This window comes from Hyperolius riggenbachi, chromosome 4 (assembly GCF_040937935.1).
Source record: "Hyperolius riggenbachi isolate aHypRig1 chromosome 4, aHypRig1.pri, whole genome shotgun sequence".
NCBI lineage: Eukaryota > Metazoa > Chordata > Amphibia > Anura > Hyperoliidae > Hyperolius > Hyperolius riggenbachi.
In genome coordinates this window covers 357,462,684-357,478,204 of record NC_090649.1, presented here as the reverse complement: position 1 = coordinate 357,478,204, position 15,521 = coordinate 357,462,684, and the positions used below count along the sequence as shown (strand labels likewise).

Genomic DNA, 15,521 nt, shown 5'->3' with positions numbered 1-15,521 from the left:
TTATGTGGGGCTGCATGAAAGCTGCTGGTGTTGGAGAGCTGCATTTCATTGATGGCATTATAAACTCAACAATGTACTGCTCTATACTGAAGGAGAAGATGCCGCCATCACTTCGTGCACTTTTCCAACACGACAATGATCCAAAACACACAACTAAAGCTACTGTTGCATTTTTAAAGAACAGGGTGAAGGTGATTGAATGGCCAAGTACAGTATGTCTCCTGATCTGAACTCAATCAAACACCTGTTGGGAAATCTGAAGCGACAAGTTGAGCATCACTCTCCACCCAGCATCCCGGTTGTATGTTTGTATGCGTTTTCCATGCGTTTTTATTTTTCCATTTAAGCAAATCACTTGGAAGACAACAGGAAGCAAACATACAGGAAAAAAAATGTGAGGGTATTGGTTCGGGGCTTGGTGCAGTCAGGGGAACTCATAAAAAAACACATGAAAAACGCATACCATTGCGTTCCTTTTGACTTCCATTATGTGCATTTTTGGCAGCTTTCCAGCATAATATGTAACAAAACCAGCATTTTTAAAAACGCAGGTTAGACAACGCATATGCGTATTTTCCTGCGGCCCATAGACTTCTATTAGCGGCAAAAACGCATCGTTTTACACAACGCTAGCGTTTCTGCTATGTGTGCACCCAGCCTGACTGATAACTAACTACACCCAAAACTCCTGCTTGGCAGAAACTGCTTCTGAGTGCATGGAACAGTTAAAAAAACAAAACAAAAAATGTCAATTGTTCATAGACTGTAGCTCTAAAAAAAAAGACTGTCATTCAGCAGAGACAAAACATTAAAGTAAACCTGAAGAGGACAAATGTGAGTGCTTACCTCAGAAGAAGGAAGTTTCCTCCAGAGGATCCCCCTGTCGCCATGCTCCTCACAGCCCTGCGCCAAAACCTCTGCAAACCCGTCAAAGGCTGGTTGACAGAGCTCACTCAGGCCCAGTGCACACCGAGCGGTTTTAGCAGCGATCCGCCAACCGCATCCGCCTGTGAAAACACTTGGCTAATGTATTTCAATGGGATGGTGCACACCAGCGGTTTGATTTTTTTTTTTAGCAAACGTGCAGCACGCTTGCAGTTTGCAGAAGCGTTTCTGCCTCAATGTAAAGTATAGGAAAAGCTCAAACAGCTATGAAAAACGCTACATCAGAGCGGTTTTCCAGGCATTTTTGTTACAGAAGCTGTTCAATAACAGCTTTTACTGTAACAATATTTGTAATCTGCTACACAAAAACGCTCCCAAAAACGCAAGGCATGTTTAGAAAATGTCTCTAAAAATGCCTAGAATCGCTCTGAAATCTGCTCCAAAAACCACTAGCGTTTTGAGGATCTGCTAGCGGTTTTGGTGTGCACTGGGCCTCACACTGTGCTCGCAGTTGGCCCCTGCACACTAGCACAGAGCCAAACGGATTTGACTTTTTCAGCTGAACAGCAGCTTCGTGCGACTGCGCAGAGGTCCCAGTGCTGGGACTGAGAAAGCCACAGGACGAATCAGAAGCTTAGTTTTCCTGAGGTAAGCATCCAAATTTTTACCTAAGGATCTCCCAGGATTACTTTAAGCCTAAATTTAAAAACAGAAATTTAAAAAAAAAAAAAAAAAAAAAAAAAAAAAGGTTTGAAAAAAGAAGAAAAAAATATATTTTCAGGAGTAGGAAGCCAGATAAAATAAACTGATAAACTGATAAGATAATTGTAAGTTCATGTTTGCTTTGAGCTAGGTATACATGCTGGATAACACTCGGCTGAGGTGGGAGTACCATCTTGGCCAAGAAAGCAGTGTGTATACAGATGTTCCGTGGTCATTTTAGATCTTTTAACGCCAATGACGTCTAGCTGCATTGTTCCTCTCCTTACCAAGCCCGCTGAGAGCCTGCTTGCCACACCAATGTCCCGTCTCCCTAGAAACAAACCCACGTCCCTAAGCTGTAGCTGTGAGAAATGTCTGTACACCACTGGGTTCTTGGGTGGCCCTCTGGACACCAGAGAAAGAGACCTTTAACTCCACAGCCTCACAAGACACTTCCTGTGCAGAGGTTACACACTTCAGACTATAAAAGACTAAATCCAGAGGGCCATTGGAGTAGCCAGGTCTCAACTCCTGCAGCAGAGAGAAACAGGAATCAAGAGTATCCTTAGTAGTGCCATACCTCCAACTTATAAGAGCTCCAAAAGATAGCCAGGGAACTACAGCCCTTAAGCGGACCCAAACCAAACATTTTTTTAATTCAAAATATTTAGTTGCACTACTCTGACACATACAAAGATAAATAAACACTCCTTCAAGCCTATGAGCATTTCAGTGCATGCTTTTCATCCTTCTCTTTTCATAACTAGGGTTATACAGTTGGCAGCCATTATCAATTCCTCCTTTGCTGGACACCACCTACTCCACCAGTTTGCCGGAAAAATCCCGGCAATATGAAAAGGAAGGGAGGGGTTCCTCCAATAAATGTAAAATATTTTATATTTGTCATCATGCAGCTGAAAAAAGGCTGCTATTTACTATTAGAATTTAGAAAATAGATTTTATTACTGAAATCTTGTATTTTTAGTTTGGGTCCACTTTAAGACCAGACCATACACTGGTCGATTTCAGCCATCGATCGTGTTGGAATTTAAGTATGATATGCTTGAATTCGGAACCCTCAGTTACTTTAGATAACTGGTCTTAGTAAAAGGACTTGCTATGCAGAGTTTCTCTTTAAGGATTTCTCGGAGAGAAATAGAGGCATTTCTAGAAGCACAATGTAGAACTTTCTGTGCGTCTTCTACAAGGCCGTAGAAGAGATATTCAGTGCATATGCCAGATCAGCTAATGGCAAGCACCAGAAAACATGAGCCATTATTTATGAAAAAACAATAGTTACTCACCGGGTAACGTTCTTTCTAGTGATCCTCCGGGACAAGACTCCGAGATATCCACGCCCCCTCCAGGTAATATTTCAATCCCTCCCCTATAAAAGAAAGACCATGAGACTCACACCTCAGTATTAAATAATAACTGTCTACAACCCTTCCTTTCCGTCATACAATCCACAAACCACTCCATACAAATGTACAGAATAATTCGATTAGACCCCAAAATAGGGTGGGACTCTTGTCCCAGAGGATCACTAGTAAGAACGTTACCCGGTGAGTAACTATTGTTTCATCCAGTGATCTTCTTGGAAAAGACTCAGAGATGATAAGCAAGAATTCAAACCTCAGGGTGGGTAGAAGCCTTCAAAACTTTATGTCCAAAGGCTTGCTGTTGATCCGATAACACATACAGTTTGTAGTGTTTAACAAAAAAAGGTGTTAAAACTTGACCACGTAGCAGCCTTGCATATCTGCTCCGGGGTTGCACCTGAATTATGTACCCAGGAAGATGGCACTGCTCTGGTTGAATGTGCCATGAAGGACAATGGAAGTTCCAAGTCCAATAAAGAATATGACATAGTAATAGCTTTCTTAATCCATCTGGAAATGGTAGATTTGGATGCTGCGCAACCTTTATTTTTTCCCCCAAACAAAATAAAACAAAGAATCAGAGTTCCTAAATTCAGAAGTAATCTTAATATAATGTAGAATACATCTTCTAACATTTATCAGGCTCAAATCCTTATCTTTCTTTTTCCCCCTTAAACATTAAAATAAGGGATAACAATAGATTGGGACCTACGGTATTTGGACACCACCTTGGGAAGAAATCCTGGATCAGTTTGTAATACTAATCTGTCTCCTAAGTCTTGAAAATATGGAGGTCTACAAGATAACGCTTGTATCTCACTGACCCTCCTTGCTGTAGATATGGCTGTAAGGAACACCGATTTAATTGTTACATGCAATAAATCACCCTGATCTAGCGGTTCAAACGGGGCTCTTGATAACTGTCACAGGAGCCCTAGTGGTTAGACCGCGAAATGCCTTCCAAACGGTGCCAGCGCACGGATCGTGCAAACTCTGGTCGCAGTCAATGCGTAGGAACCGTTGGGAATTGGCCGCAGACAAACCAGAAGGGAGCCTGTGAGGTACGGTAATTACAACTTTACACACTATTTCAGGGTATTTGCCACCACCTCTGTTTTCTGAGACAGGGGAACTCACTAACTGGCTATTTCTCGACCTGCAAATAAAACGGTTAAAACACGCTGTATTCTGTCTAGATATCAACAATAGTACCGTCTCTTCAGAGACCTGAGTTCAGTTTCTGTGTATGCTGAATAATAGGGTAGCTGGAACAAAAAAATGACGATAGCGTCGGTTTATTGAAAGCAATATAAATAATATATACAGACAATTATTAAAATCAACAATTATTGAAACGTTAATAGCCAGTATGAAAAATAAAAGAAAGGGAGAAAAAATACTTAGTTTCATGGAAAATGTCCTTTTGTGGGAAAATCATCAAGTCCTTGATTTCAAGTTCCGCAGAGTTCTTTGTTTCAGCTAAGTTCAATCAAAATGGCCACCACTTGTTCCTCACGGTGGCCGTGTGTTCATGAAGGAGGAAAAATGGAGGAATGAGTGCCCGCCTGCCAGCCATGTGCTTTTGATGAAGCTGGTTTGGGGGTGTGGCAATGCCGGCCCCCTCTGAGTTACCCACCAATGACAGTTCATTCCTTCTGAGAGATTTTAGGGCTAAACTTATAAACTGCTGTAACTCATGAACGATACATGTCATTTTTAGGGGGAATAACAGATTCATACTGGTCGGAAAATACAGATTAATATGACATCAGACATGGCTAGTGCAGCGGGTCAGGTTCCTGAGAAGATTCATACCTGGGTTGTAGGGGCCCCGGGCCCCTCTCGACTGGTATCAAGAGATTCAGCATGACCCTACGGATCCAATGATACCGCTCTCATAACTACCCTATTTACTGTATTCTGTAAATAGGCAAAAAATTATATAATACATTCATTTCTTCCTGGTGAGGCTGCAGCCAGGCTTCCTGGGATCTCCCTGTATGAAAAGGACCTTTTGGTTCCTTTAATTAACATCTGAATGTGAGTTTACACCTCTGGCTAACAAGTCACAGGCACCAGGCTTCATGAAAAGAACTCTGCTGCTCTTATGAAGACAGCAGAGACCCTCCAGGCTGGACTGCCTGGTATCCACAGACATGAGATTCTGATTTGGCAGCGCAACGGCAATCGAGGTAGGAAACAGATTGCGGCTGCGTTTTCGTTTCTCACGGCTGTTCCGTGACAATAACCCTTTTAGTACAGAAGGTAAGTCCCAAGGAGAAACGTTAGGTGCCTTAACCGGTGCTTGTCTACTGATAGCTTTAAAAAAAAAAAAAAATCTCATCACCAAATCATCCAAGGCCAGCTTTTTACCTGTCATGGCTGCCAAAGCTGATACCTGCACTTTTAATGTGCTTACCAACAATCCTTTCTCCCAACCATCCTGCAAAAAATCTAACAACGCTGGAATAGAAAAAGAGTTATGAGACGAAGAATCTAACCAATGAAAAAAACGTCTTCCAATACTTAACCACTTTGTCCTCCTTGACGTATTTAAACGTCAAGGAGGACATGCGCGCTCCCGCGGCCGATCGCACACGCGCGCTCCCGGCCGCGGATTCGATAGCCCAGAAATCAGTGAATCGGGCTATGGTGCCCGATAACTGATTCCTCTCCCCTGCAGAAAAAAGCGACAGCTTCTCTCGAAAGCTTCACATTTTCTGAATCCTATGTCCCTCTAAGCGTACATTGTACGCTTAGAGTGATGCAATGTAAACAAACTCAAGGTTGCCATCTTGTGGCCAAAAAGTAAAACTACAACTGAAAGTAAAAAAAAAAAAAAAAGTTAAAATGGACATATATTTCCCTAAATCAAAACACCATTTCCAACCCACCCTCCCAAAAATACACACATAAAATGTTTAGTTTAAAAAAAAAAAAAATGCATTTACAGTAAAGTGGCTCTTAGCAAAATGTACCCCCCAAAGAAAGCCTAATTGGTGGCGGAAAAAACAAGATATAGATCAGTTCATTGTGATAAATAGTGATTAAGTTATAGGCTAATGAATGGGAGGTGAACATTGCTCGGATGCATAAAGTGAAAACGACTGAGAGCTTAAGTGGTTAATGTACATACTTCTGGTAGAATCCTTTCTGCTTTTCAACAAAGTTTGAATCACTTTACTGGAAAGTCCCCTACTTCTAAGCCATTCTACCTCAGGATCCAGGCTGCTAGTCTTAGCTTTTCCACCTCCGAGTGCCAAAGCTTTCCCTGGTATAGTAAATCCTTTCTGTACGGTAGTTTTAGAGGAGGTTACTTTGATAACTTTAAGATTGGGAACCAACTCCTTTTTGGCCACACTGGGGCAATTAGAATTAACGGAGCCTTGTTTTCTTTCCATTTTTTGATGACTAATGGAATGAGAGGCAGAGGAGGAAATGCAAACGCCAGAGGAAAGTCCCATACTTGGGAAAACGCATCTATCCCCCAAGGATCGTCCCTTGGATTTATCGAGCAAAATATTGGCAGCAGAGCATTTTGCTTTGTTGCAAAAAGGTCGATTGACGGAACACCCCAGACCTCTAATCAGAGCAAAAACTTCTCTGTTCAGGGACCACTCTCCCGGCTGCAGAGCATTCCTGCTCAGCTTGTCTGCATCTGAAGTCTGAAGACCCTTTAGATGAAGAGCCTTCAGAGCAGGGCTGTGGAGTCGGTCCAAAAATCCACCGACTCAGACTCCGACTCCTCAGTTTAGGATTCCACCGACTCCGACTCCAACTCCTCTAATTTGCATATTACAATTTTGTTGATTAACCATCTTAGCGGTATGGACGAGCTCAGCTCGTCCATCACCGCCGATGGCTGCCGCTCAGGCCCTGCTGGGCCGATTTTGACGAAATAAAGAGCAGCACACGCAGCCGGCACTTTGCCAGCCGCGTGTGCTGCCCGATCGCCGCCGCTCTGCGGCGATCCGCCGCGAGCAGCGGCGAAAGAGGGTCCCCCCAGCCGCCTGAGCCCTGCGCAGCCGGAACAAATAGTTCCGGCCAGCGCTGAGGGCTGGATCGGAGGCGGCTGACGTCCATGACGTCACTCCGCTCGTCGCCATGGCGACAGGAGAAGCCAAACACGGAAGGCTGCTCATTGCTGCCTTCCGTGTTAATTTTGGCCGCCGGAGGCGATCGGAAGAACGCCTCCGGAGCGCCATCTAGTGGGCTTTCATGCAGCCAACTTTCAGTTGGCTGCATGAAATAGTTTTTTTTTAATTTACAAAAAACCCTCATGCAGCCGCCCTGGCGATCTTAATAGAACGCCAGGGTGGTTAAAAGTATGTAACATGAAATTCGTCTCTTAACTGCCAACGCTTAGGAATTTTACAAGACAACTGAAGTGAGAAGGATATGTAGACTACTATATTTATTCCCTTTAGACTAAAACTAGTCCTTGGTAAGAGTACTTGTAAAAGGTACAAACCGGAACAAAGAACATCTATCAGGCCCTAGGCAGTGTAAGTGTGGGTACATGTAAGAATGATGTGCAGGTACTCTGCAGGGGAATGAGGAGATTGTAAACAGACAACACCTCTGTGTTCAATGTGCACAGCATTCTCAGTGGATTCCCTGCAGCTCTGTGGGGAGTGCATATGTAGAGTATAGTACTACTGTGTAACAAAGTAAACCTGAGACAGATGAAATTAAAGTTTTATACATACCTGGGGCTTCCTCCAGCCGCCTTCACTATAATCAGTCCCTCGTTGTCCTCCTCCGCCACCTGGATCTTCTGCTATGAGTCCAGGTACTTGAGCCAGCCAGGCGTAGTGCGCATGCACACACTCCGCCGCCAGGAGCATACTACACCTGTGCAGCACTATTGCGCAGGTGCAGAATGTTCCTGGCTGTGGGAGCGGCATGCGGCCGGACAGCGCTGACTGGCTGAATTACCAGGACTCATAGCAGAAGATCCGGGTGGTGGAGGACAGCGAGGGACTGATTAGCCTGAAGGGGGCTGGAGGAAGCCCCAGGTATGTATAAAACTTTACTTTTCATCCATCTCAGTTACCCTTTAATTTGTAGTCACCAAACCAAATTTTAACAACATATCAAATTATTTGATTTCATCAGCAAAGGGAGTGCATACATTTGCATAAATCAGCATCAATGCAGAATTATTTCCATCTCGTTGACCATCTCTATTAGTGACACAGCTACACATCAGGCTTTATTCTTACAGCATAGATGTTATTTAGTATATATATAAGAGATTCCTGTGTACACATCATATATACAGTCACAATCAGATATGTATATCTGACCTTAAAAATACGGGGACTGCTTTATTGAAGCAGCACAAGTAACTAATTTTGATTGGTTTATTTCACTTTTGTGGACTAAGCACAGCTATTACTGTATATATACATTATTTTTAATGACTATTATCTGAGAAATAGAACATTTTATCATATTTTTTATTTTAATTACAGTTACAAAGTCATTAGGAGTCGGAGTCGGTGCATTTTTTCCCGACTCCGACTCCAGGCACCCAAAATTGCCCGACTCCACGACTCCGACTCCACAGCCCTGCTTCAGAGACAGCACTTTTTTTGAGCCCAAGTACAGATTTCCTCTGCCTCCTTTTGCAACCATTCCGACCTCATGCCCCTTGTTTGTTTATGTATGTCACAGTCATGGAATTGTCCGACCTCACCATGACATGCTTGAATTTCAAAAGATTTTGTGCCTGAATTAGAGCAATCCTTACTGCCCTCAATTCTCTCCGATTGGATGGAAAAAAAATTCTCCTCCTGACACCATTGTCCCTGAAAGGCCTGGTGCTCCACATGAGCCCCCCACCCCCATGAACTGGCATCTGTTGTAATGGTTATCTCTCTGGGGTACTGACGTAGATTCCCCTGAGTCAGAGTTTCCTTTTGTAGCCACCAGCTCAAATCTCTGACTACTGCTAAAGGTAGGACCACCTCCTGGTCTAACTTCCGCTGAGATCTGTCCCATTCCTTCGATAGGAATGTCTAAAGAACTCTTAGGTGTGCTAGAGCCCACTGTACTGCTGGAGCGGTGGAAGACATAAGTCCCAGAGTCCTCATGATTACGCTTAAGGATACTTTTGGACTGTGTTGCAGACAAGTTATTTCATTAATAACCTTGTCTATTTTCTCCTGTGGTAGGAACATCTTTTGTACTGTAGTGTCTACCCTCATTCCCAGAAATTTTAGAGTTTGTGTTGGAATCAAAATGGACTTGTCTCGATTTACCAACCACCCCAGATCTGCCAAATGTTCCAGAGAAATCTCTAGCTGTGCTTACAAAAGCTCCACTGAGTCAGCAAAAATCAAAATATATAGTCTAGAGAAAAAAAAAAATATCACCTGATAGATTGCTCTCGAAGCAGGACTAACGCTTCTGCCATAATCTTCGTAAAAATGCGAGGAGCTGAACTGATCCCGAAGGGAAGGCAGGTAAATTGGACGTGACACAGAGTGCCTTCTAGAGATATTGCAAATCTGAGGTATTTCTGTGAGTAAGGGTGAATGGGAACATGCCAGTAGGCATCCTGTAGATCCAGATTGATCATGAATGAATCCGCTTCCAACAGATTTCGTATTGATTCCATCCTGAATCTTTTGTATCTGACCAAAGGATTCAGTTTCTTTAGGTTGAGAATTAACCGAAATTTCCCCAACAGATTTTTCACCAGAAACACGGAAGAGTAGAACCCCCTTCCCTGTTACGACCGAGAAACTGGAATGATCACATTCTGATCTACCATGCCCTTTAAAATCCTGGATAATGCCTGAGACATTACAACATCTACCGGAGTTTTTGCTATCATAAATCTGTTGGGAGGGACTGAGTCGAACTCTATTCGGTAACCCATTCTCACAATCGAGCAAATGTATGGGCTGACAACTGATTTTCTCCAAGCATTGCTGAATTTTTTCAGTCGTCCCCCCACTTGATAGTCATTGGGATTTTTTATTATCCTGGGGTTTGATAATAAAACTTCCCTTCCCATTTTTATTAAAAAGACCATCCTTTTCTTTTGGTTTGTCCTTGATCCTGATTGCGTGGCCTATTAAAAGGACGTTTGTTAGGCTGTGTAACCTTTTTCTTTGGAAAGACCTTTTTACTAGAGGTCCTTTCCAAAGTAGCGTCCAATTCCAGACCAAATAGCAAATTCCCAGTAAAAGGAACTGAACATAACCTGGATTTGGAAGTTATACTTCCTTCCCAGGTTTTGAGCCATACTGAACTTCTGGTAACATTAGCTAATTCAGCAGCTCTAGCAGTGTATTTAATACCTTCTGCTGACGCATCTGCTAGATAACTAGTACCTTTAAAAACCAATTCCAAGGCCTCTAAAAAGTTCTTCTTTGAAAGCCCCCTCCTGAATTTTTGTTTTAAATTGTTCCAGCCATAATAACATGGTTCTTGAGACACACGTAGAGGCTATAGTAGGCCTAAAAATAGCCGAAATAGCTCCTCATGCACATTTTGAAAAAGGCATTTGTTTTCCGATCTAACGGATCCATTAAGGAACCTAAACCTTCAAAACCCAATTCCCCCTCTTTAACCATATGAGAGAATGGCGTTTCCAGTTTAGGGCATTTTCCCCATACATTGACCTCCTCCTCATTAAACGGGAATCTCCTTTTCATTTCCTTAGTAAAAACAAGTTTTTTTATCAGGTTCATTCCACTCCTTAAGGATAGACTGACGAATTGACTTATGAACTGGAAAGACAATGCCTTCATTATCCTGCCAACCTTCATAAAGTTTATCATGAGGAGTCAATGAATCTGAATTCTCTTTATCTATTTGTGAAGTATCTATGATTGCATCAAAAAGGTCCTCTGTATCCTCTAATTTAAATTTAGATGGAGTTTCTCTAAATTCTTCTGCACTATCCTGAGAATCTGAACCCACCTCCCCCTCTGATGTAGAAGAAACCGCTGCTACAGGAGCTTCAGGCTTATTAGATTGAACCTTAGTTTCAGCCAAAGAAGATTTAAACTGTTTAATAGTATCTGCCTTTTCCTGTCTAAATGCTTTTATAGTATCTTTGACAGAGAGGCCATCTACTGCTAAAACTTTCTTTGAGCAAGGTTTGCGATAGGGCTGCACGATTTTAGGGAAAAATTGAAATTGCGATTTCGATTTTCTCACGATTTTTTTCAAAACAAGCTTTAGCACTAAATTCACAATGTACAGTAACATTTACAAACATGCACTGACAGAAAATGAAATGATATTATCAAACTGAGTGTAGTATGATGTCATTTTCTGTCATGTTTGTAAATGTTACTGCATTCATGCGCAGAGTAATTTAATACAGTCCTGCGACAGAGAGAGAGAGGAGGGAGAGAGAGTGGGGCAGAGAGACACACAGAGAGGGAAAGGAGAGAGAGGGATGGAGAGAGAAGGAGAGAGAGTGGGAGGGAGGGAGAGAGGGATGGTGGCCTGGCTACCACAGGGGCTGGTGGACCTGGGCCACTGGTGGCACTGGCAGAGCTGACAGTGGCCGCAATGTTAGTGTGGCTGAGGGTGGTTGTGGCCATGATGTCCTGTGACCGAGAGAGGGGGAGAGAGAAAGAGAGGGGGAGAAAGAGACAGAGAGAAAGGGGAAGAGAGAGAGAGGGAGAGACAGAGAGGGGAGAGAGAGAGAGAGAGACAGAGAGAGAGAGGGGGAGAGAGAGAGAGAGACAGAGGGGGCAGATAGATGGGGGGGGGGGGGGGAGAGAGGGAGACAGAAAGAGAGAGGGGGGAGAGACAGAGAGCAAGACAGGGAGGGGGAGAGAGAGACAGAGAGGGGTGAGAGATAGAGGGGGGGAGAGAGACAGAGGGGTGGGAAGAGAGAGGGAGGGGGAGATACAGAGTGGCCGGAGCTAGAGGTGGCCGCTGCACAATGCAGGTGGAAGGACTGGCTGGGGGATCTCTGTTGGCAGGCTGAGGCCTCTTGCTCCCTGCCACCATTAAGTCCAGCAGGCACAGCAAAGTTGCTCACCGATGGCAGGCAGCGGGCATCCATTTCGCGCTGGCGAGAAGGGGGCAGCGGCAGGCATACATTTCGAGCTGGCGGAAAGGGGGCAGCGGCGGGCATACATTTCGCCCTGGCGGAAAGGGGGCAGCGGCAGGTCGTCATTACTTCAAGGCGGGCGGCAGGCAGCGCGACTCCGGTCACTTCTGGATTCTGCCTCCGCCCGCACACCGGTCCAGCAGTGCATATTTGTGAATGAATGAGCCGGGCAGCAGGGGGGCGAGTCCAGTCTAGAGCTGCACACAGCGCCACCAATCACTAGAGATAGTATGACGGGGGCGGTAGGCGGAGCTGTACCCTCTGTACAGACCCGCCTATCGCCTCCGTCATACCATCTCTATCTAGCTATTGGTGGCGCTGTGTGCTTCTCTGGACTGGACTCGCCCTCCCCCTGCTGCCCGGCTCATTGACATTCATAAATATGCACTGTCTTCTGCCAATCAGTGGCTCTCTATGACGGCGCGGCGGTAGGCGGGACAAAACCGCAGCTACTGACGATCTGTAGATCGTCTGCACGTGAATTGCGGTTTCGGTTTAAAACCGCAAAACCGTGCAGCCCTAGTTTGCAAAGTTTCCACAGAAGAAGTCGGCACACCATCTGTCCATGTATGGGTGCTTGATGAAGTGACATGGGCAATGTCACATTAACAGTCCAAGTAGTAGCAATCATCAGCACACCAAATTTCAACGCACATATATTTATTGTGCCAGTTTCCACACAATCACCAACAATTGTTTCGGGGCCACACAGGGTCCCCCTTTATCAAGGCATGTGGTTACATAGCATATTGACTCCACCAACTTTTTATACCATACGAACAACACAATCCCCCACCTACAAATGTGTGACCTCACAACATCATGCAATTGACAATAGTAAACATTATACTTCTCCTTAAACTTACTGAACATCAGATTGATTGATGCATCCAAAAAATCATTAAGTGTACACAGTACTACTATGGTAATGAATCTTACCCCTTCGATCTGATCCCACTGTCCCAGGTGATGCCAATTGTAAAAAATGCCAGTATGATTTGAATTTAGACTCAGCCCCCAAGCCGTTATGTCCATGCTGTTACTGGATATCCCATTCGTTCCCCGAGTGCAGTGCGGGGCTACAAAGCCGCCTCCGTGCTTCACGTGTCGCATCAACCAATCGGCGAGCTCCGCGTAATCACCAAGCGGTGGCCGCCCACTAAGCGTCATGCGCTCCAGCCGGCCATGCATGCGTGTGACCCGATGCATGTAAATATGCGTCATACTCATCCGGCCGCCTCCTGAGACCCATGCTTTCCATAGGAATCACACATTGCGTTCCACGCATCCACGCTGTGACTTCCTGCATACATCGTCGCTTCCTTCCATGCGTATCAGGCTCTGGAGCCTTGCGCTCCATTTCACAATAACCAGACACACCTGGATCGTTGCCATAGCACCCAGTACGCTGGCAACTCACATTATCAGTGTTACTGACAGTGTCTCATCAAATAGTCGGCAGGCCAGTCATAATCAGTGTGGATAAAGGGAAATCCCATGTTCACATGGACACCACAACCCGGGTACATTAGTAATAATAGAATCAATTACTGGGAAATAACTGGTCACAAAAATTTAAAGAAAAAAACTCACCACCTGGTGGCATGGGGACATTCATGAAGGGGCAAGTCAAACTCCAATGTTCATAGCCTATTTATAGGAAGAAGAGAAAAGGAGAAAAAAACGTCACAATGACAACATTGCACAAAAACATATAACAGTGTGATTAAAAACAAGTTATATCAACCTGCAAAAAAAATGTATATTATAAGGATCACATGTCTTAAAATATTTAGAATATCATCTTTCCCTCAAAAAACATGTCAATGGATTATTGCTGTTGAGGCCCGTGGGAGCTACAGTTCCCATCTCAAAAATCCAAAAGGCCTCACGCTGCAAAAGTCTCTTCTCCCAGTCTCCTCCCCTTTTCGGTTTCTTAACCTGCTCGATAACCACCCCTCTAAGCTGATGGGCCCTATCATTGTTCTCTACACAATGGATCGCTACAGGCTTGGTATAGTCCAGTTCCTCATTTTTCTCCTTAGATCTCCACGCCACCCTTATATCACTCCGATGCCGTTGGAAACGCTTTTTAAATGGATTTGATGTCTGCCCAATGTATGCAAAGCCACACGGGCATTTCAACATATAGATGCAATGGTCAGTGTTACAATTAAAGTACCCATTCGTAGTATATTTTTTTCCACTGTTTGGATTAAGGAACACAGGTCCCGTCATTATAGAGTCACAAACGTTGCAATTGTGGCATTTGTAGCACCCTTTCTTGGAGGAAAGTACAAACTCCTTTCTGTATTTATGCTCTGGATCTGCCTGCACCAGTAAGCTCCTCAAGTTAGAACTTGATTTATAGGCGAACATTGGTTTCTCTCTTATTTCTGGTGCTAGTGTGCGATCCGCCTGCAATATGTCAATGTTCTTGATTGTCGCCTGTTTCACCTGATTGGATCCTTCATTAAACGTTTGTACGAATGGTATTCTCTTATTTACACTATGATCAGTGTTGCTGTATACTCCTTCAAAGTTCTCCATAGCTCTCCTTTTAGCTTTCAATAATACGTTCTCCGGGTACCCCCTTTCCCGAAACCTTATTTCCATCTCTTTAATGTTTTCATTGCACATTTCTTTATCACTACATATTCTATAAACCCTGAGAAATTGGGATATAGGCAATCCTTCCCTCAGATGTTTGGGATGTGCACTATCAAAATGTAGGAGAGTGTTCCTATCGGTTGGTTTGCGGTACAGGGTTGTTGTCAATATTCCACCTGTGTTGATCACCAGGACATCCAAAAACGGTATTTGAATCTTTGAGACTTCAGGGGTGAAGACAATGCCAGTAAACATGCTGTTCAGATATGTGACAAACTCCACAAAGTCCTTTTCAGTGCCCTTCCAAATTAAAAAGATGTCATCTATAAATTTAGTCCACCAAAGTACATGGAGGTTGTATGGCGTTGAAGTATATACATGTTTTTCCTCCAACCACCCCATGAATAGGTTTGCTAGGGCCGGAGCAGCTGAGCTGCCCATCGCTGTTCCTCTATGTTGTCTGTACCATTGCATTTCAAATCTAAAACAATTTGATGTTAATATAAGTTCTAGGCCATTCAATATGAATTCAGTGGAGATCTTTGAGTGAGGTTTTTTTCCAAGAAAATGTCTAACCGCCTCAAGGCCACATGAGTTTGGTATCGAGGTGTACAGGGCTCCTATGTCCATTGTACACAACAACACGGATTCTGGTAAATCACCTACCCTGCCCAGCTTATTCAAAAAGTCACTAGTGTCCTTCAAGTAAGCTGGTAGCTCTTTCACAAAGGGTTGCAAGACGAAATCAATGAATTGTGCCAGGGGTTGTGTTATCGACTCAGACCCCGACACAATCGGTCGGAATTTCAGTGGATTAGTTCCCTTGTGGATTTTTGGTAGCCCATAAATAACAG

At 44.0% G+C, this 15,521-nt stretch overlaps 1 protein-coding gene across 5 annotated transcripts in view; it reads right to left on the bottom strand.

The window, feature by feature from the left end:
- The window catches only part of TBP (TATA-box binding protein), an 80,606-nt gene that overhangs the window by 52,596 nt on the left and 12,489 nt on the right, over positions 1-15,521 (bottom strand). For 4 of the 5 annotated variants that reach the window (XM_068231945.1, XM_068231943.1, XM_068231948.1 and 1 more), the window contains one exon: positions 2,892-2,974. The exons of the other annotated variant lie outside the window; for it this stretch is intronic. The gene's annotated coding sequence lies outside the window, so the exon portion shown is untranslated. The remainder of the gene's footprint in view (positions 1-2,891; positions 2,975-15,521) is intronic. 5 annotated transcript variants of the gene reach the window in all.